The following is a 16,143-nucleotide window of genomic DNA, read 5'->3' as shown; positions in this document are numbered from 1 at the left end:
AGCTTTCTGTCCTGCTTTTTTTTACACATATGAAGACGGTTAAAAGAATGATGCTGTCACCGATCCCTACATCTGTCTGCATGTTGTATGCTTTATAGATGTAGGGCCCGATGCCACAGAAATGGGGACACCCAGGGTTTTTTTGGCAGGCCCTTGGCAGCATGTTCAGCACAAAAATCCATTCTCAGCAAAGAAGCAGCAGCCATGGGCTGGCCTCTTCGCCATAGCCAGCCCAGGTCATGCCAGGCATTCCTTCCCTCTCTGGCAGCAGGGTACCACTCTTCCTTCGTGATTTTATTTGGAAACAAAAAGAAACAACATTCTGTCATCAAACATCAGTAAGGTATAATTATTATAGCTACGTTTTACCTACCACAGTGAACATTATTACTATGTGAAGACCACAAATACCAAGCCTCCAGGAATGTCACACAAGAATGTCATAACTAAGCCTACGTCTAAAATAAACACTTGGGAAAACTCTTCTCAAAATCACTCTGTCTACCTACATGCAAATGCATGTTATTAAGGGCTGCTCTTTGAAAGATTTGAGAAATAACTTGTGCAAAAAACAAGGATTGTTGTTGCGGGGGAAAAAACAACAACCATGCAGAGGGCTAATATTTTGCCATGACTTCTCTCCAACTGGTGGTGTTGGAAGGAGCCCTGAATAACGGCAGGCCACAGCTCAGCCGAAACACTGCAGCTGCTCAGGACGTGCTGCCATCAGAAACAAGTCCGAGGCCCAGCTCTTCTCTCCTTCAAACTGACTATACACCTGACTTGTATTTCTGCTGCCCCTTGCCAACAGCTGCGTCTCAGGCAGGGAATTCAAAGCTCTGTGATAAAAAAAGCACCTTTGCTAAAATGTAAATACACTGTGCCCAACAAATTAATCTGAGTAGGTGTCAGTGGCTGCTTTAGATAGATATAGTTTTACTCACTTCTGGCCAGCTCGTGCATTGAGGTCTAGTGTTAAAAAAGAAGAGACAGCGAATATATACCCTGTCGGAAACAGAAATGGCACGCAGCAGGACAGAGCTTGTCAGTGGAGGGATGAGCCAAGGAAGGGAATTTTACAAATTCTTTTCAATGTCAGGTCCTTAACACTGCAGCAGCAATTCTGTGTACTGAAGTTTTGTTTCATGCCCTATATATATTCCCTTTTCATGGAGAGAAAGCTGGGGACTGAGCTTACTATTCTTGGAGTGCTGTCGTGGATGGGTGGAATACTAAGAGAACGACATCTGAAAATGTACACTCACAACGTCTTATCAGTATTGGACATACATAATTTTTTCTTGCGAAGTTTTTGCTATGAAATTGGTTGTCACAGAAATTCGCGTGCTTCTCCTTGCTGTTTTTTTTTAAAAAAACCCGCTACATTACTGTATTTTTTGATGTCTTATTTTAATGTTCCTTAAAGATAAAGCCAACCGTCTATACTAAAATTTCATGCACCCTTTTCTTTGGTTGAACAGAACTGCATTCTCACTACACAGTAAAATTTCACATACATTCAATAACTCAGTAGACTCCACTCAGATGAAAATATTCACCTGTAAGCACGAAACATTTCTGCCTTAATTGAATGTAAATGCAACCTTCCTCAGCACACGCTCTCTCAGGCAAAAGAAAGTGCGTGCGCCATGGCTGTAAAGCACCACCGTTTCATCTGCTACCACGGGAAGGAAGGATGGTTTAGTTGAATAACTGAAGCACTGGCCCTTGCTTTGGTCTGCTCTAGGACAACTAAATTCTAAGGTTGAAGAAGGTTTCTCTCAGCCAAAGTTTTTGATAAATTATAATTGGTCAGAATTATAAAACTGGCACTTATCTACTTGATATAGAGACTTCATGTAATGCTTTATGAGAACAGGATATATGGACATTTGAAGTGTTTGTGGCTAAACACAAGTTGGCAACTACCACCGATAGTCCACCAAACATACTGTTCTTTTAATAATCTCAATTTTTAAGCTGAAGTGTAATTCACTACAGATTTTCCAGAGCCCACTATAAATGAGACAATGGCAGCGTTACTCTGCAGTTTTGTTTGAAAACAAGAACTATTATTGACTGTTTGTGGAAATGCTGAACAATGAACCAATATTTCCATCGATAGCGTTTAATCTCTTGAGTAAGGTTGTCAACCAAACCTTTATGTGCTCTTTGCAAGGCTTGCATTGGAGCAATTGGAGCACAGCAGAGAACTGCCGTGGCTGGAGCAGAGTTCTAGAGGAAGAGCAGCAGAAGAAACCACCCAAAAATTCCCTATTTAGTATGCTGAGGGTCTGAAAATGAGGATTGTTTTGAACATTGTGTGTATGAATGCTTTGCATGAAGGCTGCCTGGGATTATGTCAGCTTTGATAAAGATGAAGCAGAGCTCAGAAAAGATGTACAGGCTTCAGCCACAGAAAAGCAATACACAGACACCTTCCAGAAAAGTTCCAAGGTAAAGGGCTTGCAGTACAGCTGGCCACCACCAGGTCCCAGGATGATAATGATGGTGATAATAGTAACAACAACAACACTACTACTGAATTAATTCTTTAATACAGACTAGATAATAAAGTAACTAAAGCCACCTAACATGTAAGTGGGAGAATTGTTTTCGCTTTAAGTGAAGAAGGGAGAGCTACTTCTGCATCAAGACATAGCAACTTTGATTTCAGAAAATAGGTACATTCGACGCAGCAGTCAGCGAAGTAACTGAGAGAAACTGAAAGAATTAAGCACAATGGAAAGACACGGTGCTTTATTAATAACGCTCACCTTTAAAGAAGCATGATAGGCCCATGGCATTTAATATCAGTGCTTATCAGAAGCATCTCATGAGATTTCAGCTCTTTTAATGTACGTCTCACAAAAGAAACACTACTAAAGAGTGCTGACTTCAATGTTTTCCTACTGCTAACAGCTGCCTTTCAGGGAAGATCCCGTGAAGCTTTCCTCTTCCACATTTAACTGACTGTGGATTTCCACGTTTAATTGAATGGGATTCAATAGCAGGAGCAGAGAGAGTTCAAATTGTCCCTCTGGGGATTCGCTCACCAGAAATTACTCATTCATGCCATGACATTTTGAGGGAATATCATAATGTCGTTTTGGACACAATGTCATAACTTAGAGGAACAGAAGAATAAGATGGAAACATCAATTACGATAAAAGAAAGGGTGTAAAAATCACGCTTTGCCCTGTGTCCTTCCTTTCACAGGGAAGCCTAGTTCAAAAGAGACTGCTCTGTATCTGCAGTCCCTACGTATATTCATGAATGGGTCAGTACCATCAGCCGTGACAGGTCACCTGCAGGCCATATCCTGCTGACCCACATTCATCCCAGCCAGTCCAAAATACTACGTGGCAGGATGGAGGAGAGACATGCTGTGGAGACCGGTGTAGCAGGAGAGTGGTATCTCCAGGATCTGGCCCTTTCCCACAGCACAGCATGGTAAAAAGGGACTGACATAGATATGGTGGGTACACTTGTCTGATCGTACTACAGAGGGGAGCAGAATGCAAAACCTTCATATGCACATGTATGTACATGAATATGTATATGTATATGCACATGTGTACGCATAGACGTAGATATATAAAGGGTCCACAGTCATTCTGGCGATTCTGCGTCATGTGCTGACACTGAATTACATTAGCAATACAGTGTAATGTTTTTTAAAAACATGCAAAGTAAGTGTGAAAAATAGGGCAGATGCAGAACTGTCATGGAAAGGCTGGGTGTTTGAGGCATTTAATATGGGGATACACCACCTTACAGACAATCCACCAGTCATGTATGTCCTGTGTGAGAACAATGACTTGAACCCCCTTCCAAAAACACCCCTTGCACGGCTGATGAGACACAAGCTGGGAGGTAAAAGGGGACAGAATTTCCTAGTGGATTACGGCTTGAGGAGAAAGTTGACTCGACCCTAGCCTGCATGCATTAAAAGCCTGTATTGTAATCCTTTCCCTTGGTCTTCAACCTGCTATCTGACTTACATTAATTAAATATAAATGCAAATAAGAATGAGTTACTTTCATCACAAATAAATATGTTAAAATGAATCCATCTGTTTTTGTGGTCATCAAACTTCAAGGAACAAGGCTCTAAGTTTGTAAAAACATAAACCAGTGCTAAAGGACACCTTTACGTTCAATGCCCAATTTTAAGCTACTTCTTACTCTTTATACATTATTTCACTTACTGTGGTAAATTTTCACTTTTCATGCATTACACTACAGCTGCTATACCAACATTAAAAAGGCGCTAAACTTTTTACCACAGTGCACTGAATGGCATCAGTTACCATGTTTTCAGTAAATATTTGTAGAATGGCTTTTTCCAGGTCAGATGGGCTGCCCAGACCCACTGCCACCCACCCCAACTGCCCCACTGGCAAGTTAAGTGGTGGAGACAGCCAGAGGACAACGTGCTCCCAACCTCCATGAGCAGCTCTTTACAAAGACTTAACGGGGATAGTAAACTTCCTAAACCTAAATAGGGCTTCATCACCGTGATATTATAATTATTCAGTTTTTCAGTTACTGCTGCAACTTTATTTCATTTAGCAGTAGGCTTTTTAGATTACAGTCCATTTATTATCAACATTTTTTTTGCACAGAAGGTTACAACGGTTTATTAATCCATCAATGGACTCCCTAAAAATATGATCAATGATGCTGCATGAAATGTCATTCTTTATACACTTTAGGAGGTTTGGCAATTAGCACTTCAAAACATTATGACTGTATTGAAGGTTTAAAAAATACTTGTAAAAAAAATACAGAACCATATCCCTGAAGAGTTCTGCTGAATTAGAACAAAATGCTGTAAATCTTACTACCTGACAACACTACTTTTATGAAATTGTTAAAAAATGCATGTTATTTGCAATTTATTTTTTTTTCTTTAAGTATTAGAGCCAGCATTTGATTAATGAGACTGTGTCTACAGCAACTCCATACTGCTGTGGTTCCTCAGAGCCTCATTTCAGATGTACCTTAAAGCCTGGGAAGGACTGCTATTTTCCAAAGCATCTTATTAAAAGAAAACAATCTGACAGAGCTGCTTGCTCAATACAGTGTAGCTATGAATCGGGTGAAGTTATGAAACGCATTATAGTTCGCTTTTTTTGGACGAAGAGAGGCTCTTCAATTCTAAAAGTGTAAACGGGTGAAGATTGAATCATGGCAGTGAAAGTGTCATAAATACATGTCTCATCACTCACCGCACAGTGTGCAGATACAGCAGCAACACCTTACTACAAGCTGAGAGGGAGTTAATGCCATACACCCTCTTGCACTACATTCACGTTACATTCAAAGGACAGAACACTTTTCTGAGCCTTGTTTTAAGAATACTGCTTACTGTAGCAGCGTACCAAATATTTTGGTTGATATTTAAATAATTCATGAATGCTAAACTCATCTCTTTTTTTAATAGAAGAATAAAACCGTCATATTCAGAAGCTGACCTTTTTACTCGGCTATATAAACCCATTAACAATACGGAAAAACATATCCCAAACATAAAAAGCTTTGAAATATCAATTTAAAGGCTACTTTCTGCTATATCCTTTATTGTAAATGTTACCAAGAAAAAAGCAGAAACCAAAAATCAATTTTTAATATATTTCTTCCTACCACAGGGCATCGGAAACATTAACAGTTTCTGCATCTACATGGCTACTCTTTACAAGCTTTGCTCTTACCACAAGTACCTTTAAAGCATGATTAAGGTATGTTTGCATATACATTTGAAGTACTTCTGGATGTAAATTAATTAACAATAATGCAGTACACACAAACAACTTTCCCATTGTTTCATTACCCAGAATAACATTTTGACATTTACATAGCTGCTGTAACTTAGGCAAGAGAAAATGTTGCACATTTTTTATTAGTTAACTGGATTCCCAGTTTGATGTAGGAACCAGACTTCTGGAGTTAAGTTTTGAAGCCACTGCTGTTCTGCAGAACTCAGCTCTAGTACAGACATTTTTTGAGAAAGTTTTCTGCCTCTAAACTTTCAGTGGTCCAGGAACACTGATTAGGTCTTAAAACTTCCACTGACAATAGGCATCACGATAAAATTATCGTGCGGTAGCTCCACTGAAGTGAATGCTATATAAGCAAGGGTTATGAACAGCCTTATGCAATCCAAGTGTGGAAATGCTCCCTTTCTTCTTCTTCCTTGCTTCCAAAACCTCTCCTCTTTCCATCATAAATCTGTACACGTACACTTCTGCATAATTTCCACACTCCATTTTTTAATGACATTTTACCCTACTGCTCCCAGCCACTCCAGTTTCCAGGCTTTCCTTGCCACTATTACTCAGCCTACTCTGTCATGTTTATGGAGATGATGGTGGAAATTTCCTCAGTAATCAAAAAAGAGCAGTAGGTGCCTTTGCAAGCCTGCAGAGAGGAAGGTCTGGATTAGGGATCTAATTAATTAGGGATCAGGAACCTAAATTATGTAGATCTCTCTATATTCACAATGTAGATATTTACTTCCAGAGGACTGGTTCACTCTGTGCCTAAATCAGGCGGGTGAGATATAATCTAGATATTTTCCTTTAGGTTCACATAACATTCTATCATAGGTTTCATGATTATTACCAGATCAAGGTCCTGCTCAGCAATACAACATATATGTGTATATTATTATTCTACTAATAAAATGATACTACATGCCAATCAGTAACATGTACTTCAGCCTAGAAGCAGCACACTAAACTAGAAAGCAGAAAAAAGACGACTGGAGAACACTGAGACATTGCGAAACCACTGCAGAAAATTAAACTATGTTTGCTTGGGCTTCAGGTTTTTCTTACACTCTTTTATCTACTTTTAAATACCACCAACCTTTTCAGATTGTCCCATGCTTAGAAGTGTTAGTCAATCTACTTGATAGCTTGTGGCAAAGACTGACCCTGGTATTATTGGAAGAATCTATGGGAAGATACCAGTATTTCAGAAATATACAGTAGCACTGTTACAGTAATACTGCAACATTACAGAAGTATTACAAAAATTCTCCCTGTGCCTGGAAACACATTATTTAAACTCCACAGTGCTGCACACCCAAAGCCTCTTCTCCAATCAACTGTAACAGACTTGGCTCCACAAAGGCAAACTGGATAAATATTACTCTTAACATATTAAAAGGAATAAATGATAAAACCAGCTTTTCATATCACACGAAAGCCATCAATGCATGTCATGTCATTTTAAAGTGATCTTTTAAGTGTTAAAATAAACAGCAGAAACGTACAAGGCCACGAAAAATTTTTTTGTTCCCTTTTAGAGAAGGAAGGTAATCCAAGGGATTTAGAAATAATTGTACAGCTTCAGCACCGAATAATTGCAGTAAGTAAAAGCTTATTTAAACTATTTTAACCTGGAGCTTTACATCTGTCAGGTCAGGGCTGTCAGGTGCAAACTCCACTCGCAGGGTATCACAGACGCTTTCTAAATACCCCTGCATATCATATACATTGCTGCAATGCCTTGGTGCATCAGGATGAGTTAAGAACAGTCTTGTCCCTAGATTTAATGATAATCAGTATGTCATTAAAATGTGATTTCATTTTGGGTATGACCACTGTCAAGCTACAGGCATGGTAATATTCCTGTGGGAAACCCTGTTGAGCCCCCTTAAGAGAGACCTATCTCAGCCAGTAAGGAAGGAGCACAGCCTTCTTAAAACAATGTGGCAAATGTAGGGTCTCTCAAGAGGAAAAGATTTAATTCACTTTTTCATGTTAGTCGTTGCTACCTATTGATGTCCTAAACCTGCTGCTGAATACTAGGGAATTCACAGTAAGCAACCATAAGGTAAAGCTTTTACCGGCATGTATCTAAGCATTAATTGAAATGCCTCAAGGCAGAGTAAAAATGCTTCTGAAACATTTACATGAGATGAACAGAGCTCGGGTAAGAAAGAAAAAAAGGGTATTCTCAACAGTTTCCTTTATAGATATCTGCATCAATTAGTCTTTAAATACAATGAATTTTTGACTTAAGCTCTCAGAATTAAAGCCTGTTGCAAAGATCTCCAAGGTCTCGAGAAAACGTGGCTCAATGAAATACCCTGGAACTATTTTTATCAAAACAGCACTTACAGGATTGGTCTTCTAATAGCAGGCTTAGAAGACACTGGGTTTGGTTGCTTTTGGTTTGGTTCTTTTTTTCTTTTGAAGGCTCTCAGGGAGTATTTGTCAGGGAGACTTTGAGGCTACATAATTTAGGTACATCATGCTCCTGTGTACAGCACACACTACCAAACACACAATTATGACCAAATCTTAATCCTCCTTCCACTGTATCTTCTGAATAATAACCTGTGTCATTACAGAAAACCATTTTTTACTGCAAGTGAGGTTGTATGCCAGAGTAACTTCCCCTTATCCCACTCCTGCTGCAATCCTGGTGAGCCATGTTGAGCCCTGGGTAACATGGTAGAAACAGCATGGAGAGCCTGGCCCTCGCGTGCCCGGTGGGGCACAGGCCAGGGAATCTGCAGGGAAAGATGGCGAAGGACTGGATGGAAAGCACTAACACACACCCCTTCCAAGCAAGGTCTGGGGAGGAAATTCTAATTTTGGAGAAAATTTTAATTTTTTTCTTGCAGAAGTGATGTGTCACCCCGCAAAGTGCGATAGCTGCTGTCTGCTGATAACTCTGTGACAGGCAGTAGTTGGGAGCATCAAGCTTTTGGCAGCCTGGGATAAGTTGGCATCACCCACAGGCTTTTTGAGTTTGATTTTCTGGTTACTCCCTGTCACTTCTCTAGTCACTAGCATGTGCAACACATATCCACATGTCCATGGTGCAGCTGATGGGAACAGCACTGCCTGGGGGAGGCTTGATGGGGCTGTAAGCTGCAAGGCCCAAACTGATAAAACTCTTTGGGAGCGAACTTCTGATTGCACTTAGTGCAGGGAGACTTTGTGCAGGTCCTGGCACCAGGGGTCCCAGCAGGGTCCTCCACCCCTGGGGAAACAGGGTTCTGAAGCTGTAATCTGACTTAAAAGCTCCCAGCAGGGAACGCATCCCGCTCCCAAGCAAGTCGCCAGAAACTCTAGTGATCCGACTCCTGAGAAAGCATGGCCAATTTCCCCTCTGAATTTGTTGGGATCATCTTTTAACCCTGGCATCTCAGCTTGCCTTTTTCGCCTATATTAAGGACCTATCTGCTATTAAAGGTATCGTCTTCACGTAATACCTTGTAGACCATCATCCCATCATCTCACATCCTCCTCTTGGACAAAGTAAGTAGATTGAACTTCTTAAGTCTGTAATTGTAGGGCCTATTTTCCAGAGATTGAGTGAATTTGCTACTGGCTTTAATGCTGTCGGGATTTACTCTCAGTGCTTCAGCTGGGGTAACTTCTGTGCTCAGGTCAGAAGAAAATGTAACTAAACCATTGCTGAGTTGTTCCCATTCCAAACATCTCCTCCAAATCTTTCACTGTCCACTTAATATTTTTCAATCTGCTTTAATTAAGGCTTAGCAATCAGAAGACAAAATCTTTGAAGTTTAACATTTCAATAGCGTGTGAAAATGTTAAATGCTAAGTCCTTTTGTATAAGCCTTATTCTGTTTGTTAACAATTTTCCAATATATGAAACAGCTTGTTCAAAGCAGATAAAGAAAAAAAGATTGGTGTGGATAATACCTTGTGGCTAGCACGTTCCTTAAATTCAGTTATTTACCAAATGTTATGCTGGTGACAGTAGAGTGCTTGGCAAAAGCCAGACAGTAAATCATATAAAATTATACTCCCATGCAACCTTAAATTTTGCATTTTAATTGTCTTTAAACAGATCGTGCCAGTGTTATAGCCTAAAATATGTAATACAGTTCTAGATAACAGAAAATAAACTGAGAGATCAGAAAATAGCAATAAGAACTATGGAGGGATGTTTCCTCCCAGTGCAGTTCATTTTATGCCTCTGAAATTGCAAGTAAGCAAAATAGAGGCATACCACTACCACAGGCTGGACGGTTACTTCAGTACCACTCATATCTAGAGTGGTTGCTAGTGGGGAAGCACTCACAGGAATCTGTGTAATGAGTATCTTCGTGGCTGAAGAACTGGAAATCAAAGACTTACAGGCATGTGACAAGTAAGTCAAGGATCTGAGAAGCCTAGGACTGCTTTATTTCCCCCGAGAGCTGGGCAGAGAGCTGTAAGAACATACTGTACCTATAGTATATAGAAGTACAACACACTAAATATGGATTTATAATGGTATTTTTGGACATAACTTAAAAGGACTCTTTCACGTTTTGGTCTGTTTTTGTTGTTGGCAAGAAGGTCCTTGTGCAATCCTGCCCTGGTCCCTGTGAAATGTATGCTACCCAGTCTAGTTTCCATCATCTGAGTGCTCTCATAACCGACTGAACTTGATACCTAGGAAAAAATAAGCAGTCAGAAGTCTCAATACAGATACTATAATATGTATCCTAATAGCTTTACTACTGAGAGACTGTTGTTTGTTTTTATTGTTCATAAAATTTGTATTGATAACTACTTAAGCTATATAAATGATTCCCACATATGACATTCCTGATAATCTATAACAAGCCATCAAGTCTACTGTTTGTGGTAGGACCCACCCATGAAATCAGGCAACTTTGTCCATAATTTTGAAAGTAATACTATTGTAAATATTGCAGTAAAGTATGCGATATAAATGCAAGTGTACCGTAATATCCACAGCGTATGTATTAATGCAACCATTAAACAGAATAGTACTGCCACAATATTAATACATTTTAGATTATAGTAGCAGAACTAATACACATTAGGTTACATCATTTTCCTACAGTAATTACTGGAATACTACATTATCCATAAGAAACTGCCATCTGCCTTCAAGAACTCGATTTCTCTGCCATTTCAGAGCAGCAGGAGCACAGCTGCCCTCTCTGGAGACAGAGCTCCTGCTGAGGAACAGCACCAGGCATTTCAGGAACAGCAGAGGTTCACAGGTCAGTGTTTTGGTGGTGCTGACTCCTTGGAGCTGCGTAGGTACCACTGACATGGGAAGTTCTTCAGGAAACATTTGCTGCAGGTGCAGTCTTACCTGGGAGCTGCAGATGCCTGGCACTTCTAGGTTCTCTAGATTTTGTTCTCAAGTCAAAAAAACCCTAATAAAGATGCTGCGGGACAGAACAAGAGGACCTTTGCTTTGTGATGGTGAGAGGCAAAGGTGTTTTCTGATTAATTTACGTGATTAACGCCAATCTTGATCAATGAAGATGACAAAAGGCCATAAACTCCTCCTGAGATAGTCAAGGCTTTTCAGCTTACAGAAAACAACATAAATATTCATTTGGCTTATAATGTAAACTGAAAATCCTCATTTGACCAGTTTTGAGGGCCAGAAGTAATCCTTATTCCTTCAGAATTCCTGTTCTCAGGAAAAACGCAATGCCAGACTGTTGCCACAGGCCAGCCCTTGCAGGACACTGAACTGAGCATCTTCAGCCATCAAACATGGTCTTCATTTCTCACTGCATGAAAGAGAGAATCTCAGTCCCGCAGAGAGTACATCAACAATGCTATCTGCCCGCTAATTAAATCTATCTCTGAAGTTCCCCGACTACTGGAAAAGTAACAACTGTTTTTCAAGAAATTTTATAGGAAAAATACTCTGCTCAATAAAAAAGATTTTCTCCTTGCAGAAAATGTGCAGAACATGGAAAGACACTGGCATGAGCCACACAAAAATCTAGGAAGGTAATATTGGTAAGAAATGTGCTTCCTGATCTGGAGACCCAGGTTCTCCATCCCAGCATCTCACATTCCCACATGTGATTCCTGTTATTTTATGTCCCTCAGTTACAAGACATCTAAATCAGTAGCACAGGACTTTCCAGTGCATGCAAAACCCTGCATATTAAAAAAATGGACATGTGCAAATACCATTAATTTCTAATACAGTAATTTTTCTTTTGTGTCTCAGAAAATCTTTCTACTTCCATTTTCTAGATCAGCTCTTTTTAAATGGGCACTGCATCCCCACAGCAGGAATGTACTGGGGCGGGGGCCTGCCCAGGCTCTAGCTGAGCTGAGGAGAAAGGCTTATGGTGGAAGACTAGGCTTTGCTACATCCATGATTTACTCCCTGCACTGACATGCCCTTCTCTGCTTCCAGCAGGACTCTGAAACACATCTCGTTCCTTCCTCCTCCAAAAAGGCAGCCAGCAGAAGGAGCTGAGTTGAGGACTGGGCCGAGCATGTTGTGGAGCTTGTTTGCCCATTCCTTCTCTTCTCAGTGCTCCTTGCTAAGTACTATGGAGTGCTTACTGGATCCCAGACACATCCTAAGGATGCCACTTGGCTGGGAAACTGCTGGGACAAAGCACAAGGAGGCAACAGTGAGGAAGTGAGTGGGATAGGAAGGAAGGAGCACAACCAAGCAAATCCCTCTGGAGTCAGGCAGCATCTCTCTGCTCCATACCTGCTCTATCTCCCACTGCAAGACTGGTTTTCAAAGCAGAGGGAAAAGCAGGAGAGTACGGCAAGAGAGAGAAAGACAGTCAAGTAAAGCAGCTCTGAACAGTACCTGCTTCAAGAGAATTTTGCCCCAACTAATACTGGCAAGCCCATAAAGCCACAGGTAAGTCCCAAAATGCAAGTTGTGTCCTTTACATCAATGAACAATTCACTGGCTGGAACTTAGTTGACAGCAACACATCCCAATATTCAGGGATAGCCAATGTCTCCAAATAAAAGATGTGCTTGAACTAGAGTAGCTCCCTACCAAGGCACAGGAAGTCTCAGGATGCTACAAAACGGTACACAGACTGCTCCCTGCTCCAGACGGCTGACGGGGAAAGCCCACATCCCTCCCATTGCACAGTGCTGCAAGGATGCCCATGGGTAGTGCCCCTGTGCAGACCAAGCCCACACCTGCTGCCTCTACTCTTGGGATGCGGGGAGAGGCACACACCTGTACCCAGCTTAGCAGGCTTCAGCTCACCCCCCGAACTCCCCACAATGTGGAACTGCTTGTTTGAGGATCAGAAAACCCCGAACAACTTACACCATACCACATCCACAGCACACAAAAATTCTGCTTCTCCAAGTCCTCCTGAAGAAAGAAAAATTCAGAGGAGAGAGAGCGTGTGCCCCTTTAACAGAGAGATATAATTAACCATTCCAACAATTTATCAAGGTTTCTCAGGCATTTCCAATCACAACAATTTTAAATCAAGGTTGCATGCTTTATTTCTGAAATAAACACTCTTGTTCAAACAAGAATTATTTCAGGAAAGTTTGATAGTATATGTTATAAAATGAGGTCAGACTAGATTATCACAGTATTCCCTTCTGGCATTATAATCTATGAATCTATAAAAAAGAGAGGATTTAATTGATGAAGTTTAGCCCCATTAGCCCCTCATTACCAGATGACATTGTCATCGTTAATCTCTGACTCCGAATGACTATAGATCCAAATTCAACCTTTTCTCTCTAATTTTATATACATTTTATATCTATGATATACACACATGGTTTCAAGGGATTATAAAATCCACCCTTTACCTTTCCCCTGCATTAAGTACAAGGAAAACATTAGATTTCAGAATTATCCTGTTTGCAGGGCACTGACACTTTTTCTTTTGCTCAAAAGGAGTTTTTTTCAGTAGATTTTCAAGGTGAAGGAAAGGAACATTGATTCAGACCAGACAAAGATGTCCAGGGATTGCTATGATGAAGATCTGAGGCTGTGTGGAAAATGACATGCAAAAGTCATACACAAGTAGTTGACATAAATGTACTTTCTTTTTAGCTCAGTGACAACCTTACACAGACATCCTCATCTGGATATGGAGATGATCGTAATGCTGTTACCAGGGAATAATGATTTATGAAAAGTCCTGCTGAAGCCTGGTTTTGGATATCAAGTAAATTCTGAGCAGCAATTTTCTTATATCCATTTATAATCCCCCCACACCCCCCCAAGTTTGCAAAAGAAAACAGGAATAATGGAAACCTTCAGACAGTCCATTAATTTTACACCCCCTTATATCAAGTCATTCCAATTCATTTCTCAGGCATTTACTTTACTTTTAAACTATTTCTCCTGTCCAAATTTTGTCCTCAGACAAGAAACTGGACTGAAGTGGAGCAGCTATTTGATATAGCTTCATTACAGGCAATGAAGGAAAACAATCTGTTGAGTTCACTTCTGTTTGGACTGGCCTGCCACTGAAGAACAATTGTGATTTAAGGATACCTGCAACATGTGGAGTATATAAATAGAGAAAATGCAGATGAAATATTGAGTTGACAGAACTCAATGGCAAAACTGTTAATTTTACTTCTTTCCAAGCATACAGCCTCTCTCCCACCCCATCTCTCAATTTCATAGTGCGATTTTTATTTTTAGCATCTAAGAGTGAATAAGTTTGAACGCAATAACACATTTCTTCAATGTTAAAACCAATGTTTATGGAGACAATTCTTTCAGGTATAGATGTCCCTGTCTTTGGCCCTTGGAAATAGGTTGAACCTTCCTGATGCTCGGCAGCACTCAGCGCTGGGCACCCCATGCCCACAGCTGCCCAGGGGTTAATAAGGGAACAAGGCAGCTCTTCAGCAGTTTGCTCCCAAGTGCATTCACCAACCAGAGGACACACACCAAAAGCCTTGTCTCTGTTCTTCTCTTTTTCAAATTAGAAATAGTCTTTCTTTCTTGAATGGGCAGCTGAAGAATGAATCTGCGTGCAGTTTGCTTCTCAGAAAAACAAAGTAAAGAAAGGTATTTATAGCTCAAATCTAAAGTAAACCATACCTGAGAAGCCAGATTAGACAAAAGTCCTTTTTTATCTGAGGTTTTTGGTACAGATTAGGGAGGATTAAGACAGTATCCTTCTCTCACTGTCATGCGAACGACTGCAGCAAAGTGCAAGTTTTAGCAGGCTCCCCATTAACATGAAAGACCAGCAATGTTTAAAGGTAGGCACAGAAGTTTTTCTACCAGCCTGTGTCACTTCCCCAGAGCTGACAACAGAGAGAGAGTTCAAAACAAGTAGTTTGGGTTAATAGTGTACTTGCATGTAAATACATAAAAGCTTCACTGCTGTAAAGCTAATTTAAAAAAGGACATTTCTCTTTATAGTTCCCCTGAGTATAATAGAAGCTATGATATTCTTTCTACCATAATGTACGTTTCATTAAAGAGCTGGAGCTATAATTGTCTACATCAGTACGTAGCGGCAGACTGGATGAATTGTCCACATAAATTGCTTAATACAACTCTGAGCCCTGTTCCAGAGCACTGGTGACTCCTGCAACTGCATCACAGAGACCCACCTGAGGTTATGCCACTGCCTGCAGCTCTCTGCAGGGCTTTGGACAGACCCAAAACAACCCCAAACCCCATAAAACCACCTGGTGCTGAACTCCACACTCCACAAACAACACTGCATTAAACATTTAAACCCATTCACTACATTCCACAGTGGACACGATTACGTGCCAGTAATATGGAAGATTTATGTGACAATTATGTATATGAAGCGATATGCAGGCTATTATCATTCTGAATAAATCAATAAAGTCAACTGAAAAATTAAACTGAGCATGTATGGAACATTTGACAGCAAATACATTTCGGTCTCTTAAGCGCTGTCATTTTCATTGCAATTTACTGCCTACCCTATAAGAGGGTTAAATCAGAAAAGTGAATAAAGCAAGAGAAGAGGTCTCAGAAAAGGAACTACAGCGCATTGAATCGCAATTTACCAGTAAATCAGCACGGCAGAAGGAAATTTTTGTCATAACAGGGCTGTAACATTTTTTTTAAAGCCAGTTTTGTCTTGAACTTGAAGCTAACGTTCATTAATGGCAATTTTAGGACTGTACTAAAATATAAAATATACTACAAATGTAGAGGTGTAATTTCATTGGTTTAAGGTTTCTGTGCATTATTCCTCATAAAATATGAATGCTGTTATCGACTCCGTAGGTAGGATGCAAAGTATCACCTTTTTAAGCTGAAGAGGAAAGAGGGAAATCTCTGAGACAACAGCCATTTTCCAACCTAGCGTGTAGACTCAGCATTCTCCCAACAGAGTTTTTTTGATCTTAATCACATTTTGACTTTCAACAA

The 16,143-nt window shown here is 40.3% G+C and overlaps 1 protein-coding gene across 2 annotated transcripts in view; it reads right to left on the bottom strand.

Moving 5' to 3' along the window:
• The window catches only part of PPARGC1A (PPARG coactivator 1 alpha), a 371,584-nt gene that overhangs the window by 110,182 nt on the left and 245,259 nt on the right, over nucleotides 1-16,143 (bottom strand). The window lies entirely within an intron of this gene.

The sequence above is a fragment of the Falco peregrinus genome, chromosome 2 (assembly GCF_023634155.1).
Source record: "Falco peregrinus isolate bFalPer1 chromosome 2, bFalPer1.pri, whole genome shotgun sequence".
NCBI lineage: Eukaryota > Metazoa > Chordata > Aves > Falconiformes > Falconidae > Falco > Falco peregrinus.
The sequence above is the reverse complement of the archived record's forward strand: the minus strand, read 5'-3'. Positions and strand labels throughout refer to the sequence as shown.